The sequence below is a fragment of the Mytilus edulis genome, chromosome 14 (assembly GCF_963676685.1).
Source record: "Mytilus edulis chromosome 14, xbMytEdul2.2, whole genome shotgun sequence".
NCBI lineage: Eukaryota > Metazoa > Mollusca > Bivalvia > Mytilida > Mytilidae > Mytilus > Mytilus edulis.
Window position 1 is genome coordinate 65,249,361 of NC_092357.1, and position 4,599 is coordinate 65,253,959.

Genomic DNA, 4,599 nt, shown 5'->3' on the forward strand with positions numbered 1-4,599 from the left:
TTTGTACATACTCAATATAAAACTGGACAAGTTTAACCAGATCGTTTGGTGCCTGCTGTTAAAGATTTTACTCAAATAAAGGGCAACAGTAGTTCTCTAATTTCAAATTTCATCAATCGAAAAAGAAACATATCAAGGTAAAGAAATAAATCTACAAAGGGGTATTGTATAGTTGACAGAACAGTACCTTAAATGTTTAAACGCGTAAATAAAGTTTAAATTTTATTTTTTGTCAATAATAATAAAAAAAAAGTCTACATTAACATTATATATTTTTTTAATTCATTAACTTCAACTGTAGATAGAGTAGAAAACCATACATTTTCATTCACACGTTCACACTTCAATTTATTCCATCGTTATTTTCAGCGTTTACCAAAAATGAAAACTCGGTATTTCAATAATCATGGTGATATTAATCATGTTACATGTGTTATAAAAATGAGAAAACTGTCTATTTAAAATGTTTACTTAATCGTTATAATTATATTTTAGCCATGCTAGCAACTTACATTTTGAGGTATTGCATAATCAATTTAAAGACAGCTGGATGAAAAGCGTTATTTACAGAACTGAAGTCTGTATATACAAATGTATATTGTTACATATGCAGATAGACATATATCATTGATACGCCTGTTGATGAAGGACTATTTTGAACATGTATGGATTTTTAAGAAATATTCATTGCAGTTGCAAATTAAACATTCCTATATCTATGTTTATTTATTTTCGCAATTAGCCAGCCTAGTAATGCAAAAAAAGTATATCATTTTGAAATAGTTAACTATAACAACCCTCCAAAATCAGTGCCTAAACAGATGATAAAAGATTGAGAAATCATATTCTCACCTGAATACTTATATCATGTGGTAGAAAATGCGTCAATCAAAAATGTCAAGTGATCAATATTTTACATTTGTCAGCAATCCACAATTTTCATTACAATAAGTCAAGTTAATTATCGCCTCTAGTCGAAATAAGTTACGTATATATTATATTCTGGATGAGTTACATTATTGCATTAAAACGCCATTTTCATAAGAATATTCCATTCACTTACATGTAATATAGAACACTGTTTACTTATAGCATTGGATTAATAGACCAAAGATGAAACGTAACATTTACCAACGAACCATGATATTCAGTGTAACCCTGTCCGGCACGTTAACATTGCATGAATCCCATATGCCAAACATAGTTATCATATTACTCATAACTATTTCACATGACAGAAGAAGCTTGATAAAATTTTCAAGCAGTCGCTTAAGCATGAAAAATGAGATCGAAGACAATGGACATATGACTGACGGGAAAATGGCCAGAAATTAAAAAAAAAAATGATCTAGATAAAGTCGATTAGGATTTTGTTTAATGACCGTACAAAAAAAAAACTTCTTTACATCCATTGTGAAAAAACAGTATAACTTATTTTTATAATAATTATTAAACTGCTATCCGTTTGGGAGGCTTAAATGTGTAGTTTCTGTTACAATTGCCCTACCGTTGTCAAATTTGAAATATTATAACAACTTGGATCGGTTAGGGCATTTTCGATTTTTTTTGTTTGAGGACTGCCCTCCATGCAGTTTTAACATCTAAACTGTCACAACCTTTGGAAATTTAGAGTTGTGCCAGTTCACATCGCAAATAAATATTTTTATTTGGCATATCTTTGTAATCTTTGCGCCGTATTTGGAAATTTAAAATTGTACCAGCGTACGTATGTGGTGTTCGCTTAAATTGTATAAATTTCAAGATTTTGATAGTTTCTCAGTTTGAATATGTTGACATGATTCATTTTACATCGTGCTATTATTGAAGAAGGATATCTGTTATCCGAAATATCTAATATTTGTTCATAAATAACGAGTCTAAATTGAAAACCACGTTCAAACCTATGACAAAAATGTATGATTGAGTTGGATAAAAACCGCAATTATTATACCTGTGCATGTAAAATAATTTCGTTGTAGAAGGGTATTAAAACACACAAACAACATTTTCCAAAAGAACAAAAAAGTGAAAAAGTATATTTATACAAAACGCATTCGAATATATATATATATATATGAACGATTCTTAATTGAAAACCAAATACTCTGAATGATTGTATAATAAAAACTATAACACATATTCCCATACGTTTAGACCATTACGGCCTTCTTCATTGAAATAAATTACAACATTGAAACAACAATTACATCGCTTGGATACGTTACGTTATAATAACTACTATGACGTTCATTTGCAGCGTTTGTTTTTTCGTTTTTTTATATATAAATATTTTCATTACCGTTCATACATTGTGTTGAGTTCATCAGGGTCTAAAGTTTTTATTTTTTTTTTTTATCCAAAAGGCTTCTTTAAATTTTTCATCGAATGATTATGCTGAATGAAGTGGTTGGCTACCGGATTTTCTGTTTTCTTTGTTTGTATTTTTGAAAAATTTAATAGCATCCGTTGATATAGTGTATCACCCGTTTGTCCAACATATAGAAGTTTTTCGCATTGTGTACAGTTAATTGCATATATTACGCCTACGGCCGCTTTACAATTTATTTGTCCCTGAATGGTATATTCTTTCCCGATGTTGTCACAAACTACATTGATTTCATTTATGTGTGAGCATAATGCACAATGTTTACCGCATGGTCCACATCCATTAGTTTGTTTATTAAATAGTAAATTATGCTTATTGTGCATTAAGATGTCTTTTATGTTGTTATCGCGTTTAAATGCTACGATAGGCGGATCGGGGAATATTTTCTTAAACCTGTTAAATTGATAGAGAATTTTCAGATTTTTTCTTAGAATTGAATGTATATTTGGAAGCGCTTTGGAAAAAGTAATTACTAAGGGTACTCTGTCGTTTTCTTTCTTTGGTTGTACTGTAAAAGATCTTCTCGGTTTGAAATGTCGATTTTTTAATTGAACTTCAGTTGACGAGTTATTGTATCCACGTTTTTTTAGGTGCGTTTTTATTTCTTCTCTTCTTATTTTGTGAAGAATAATAATGAGTAATGAAGAAGGCCGTAATTGCCGAAACGTATGGGATATTGTGTTATAGTTTTTATTATATATATATATATATATATAAGTACGTCTGAACCAGTGACGACTCTACAACAGGTTTCATCCATCGGCTGAAAACACATTTCTGTATATATAATTCGTCTAAATAACAGCATAACAATGTTAGATCTGTATATTTGCGTGAGCAATATTTTTGTCTTCACTGGCCGGGATTCGAACTCATGCTACTGAGATATCGTGGCACCAAGACGCTTTGCACTGTGCCCGACGCGCTAGACCACTCTTCTACCTAGAGCCTATGCTCTATAATAATAAAGCTCTCAGTGGCCGGGTGTTATATATATATATTCATAAAATAAATAGAAGATAAGTAAACAAGTTAACAGTTTAATTGATTTCATCCTTCCATTGGGACTTTTCAGGATAACTGAATTCGCGTCGTTATATATGTATATGTTATTAACAGATACATAAATCATGCATGTACATTTGTATTTTTCCCATAAATAGTGTGAACATTCTGGGAATGGTATAAAATAGTATGTCCCAGATAAACTTTACAGTTTTTGCATTACAAAAAATCGTATCCTTTACCCCGTTTATGTTGGGTTAAAATTTACCCGTTCGAGTAGTTTTATCGAATTACTGCAGTGCTTAAATTAATAGAAATTTATCGACAAAACTAAAACATGTAGAAACTTTCTCTTTCAAAAGAACAATTTCCGATAACTTGTCTTCGTTTGAGATAAAAAGTAAAATCACAAAAATACCGAACTGCGAGAAAATTTCAAAACGGAAAGTCCCTAAACATATAACAAACTCAAGAGCTCTAACACATCAAACGAATGGATAACAACTGTTTTATTCCTTACTTGGTACAGGGTACAGGCATTTTCTTATCTACAATTCCATTATATTGACAATAATGGGTGAACAAAACAAACAGACATAAATGGTAAAAATGTCAAAATAGAGTTAATATTGTGTTATACTCTTAATCGCTATAAAACAAACAAATATGTAACAAAGGAACATAAAAAGTAAAAGAAAAAGATAAGACAATAAGACAACTCTCCACAAAAAACGAAATGACACAGAAATTAACAGCTATAAATTACCGTACGGCCTTCAACAATTAGCAAATTTCATACCGCATATTCAGCTATAAAAGGCCCCCCAATTACAAATTTAAAACAATTCAAACGAGAAATCTAACGGCCTAATTAATGTACAAAAAAATGAACAAAAAACAAATATATAACACAGCAACAAACGATTACCACTTAATTACAGGCTCCTAAATCGGGACAGACACACATTAAGAATGTGGCGGGGTTAAATCTGTTAGCAGGATCCCAAACCTCTCCCTAAGCCGGGACAGTGGTGTAACAGTAAAATATAAGAACGAATTATAAAAATCAGACGAAAAAGGCTGGATACAAATAGAAATAGACATATAGACATTAGCAAAAATGAAAGACAAGAATACAAAAATTTACCATAACACAATAACACAATGACAGGATGTATAAGTGCCGAGCAACATCAATTGAATATCAC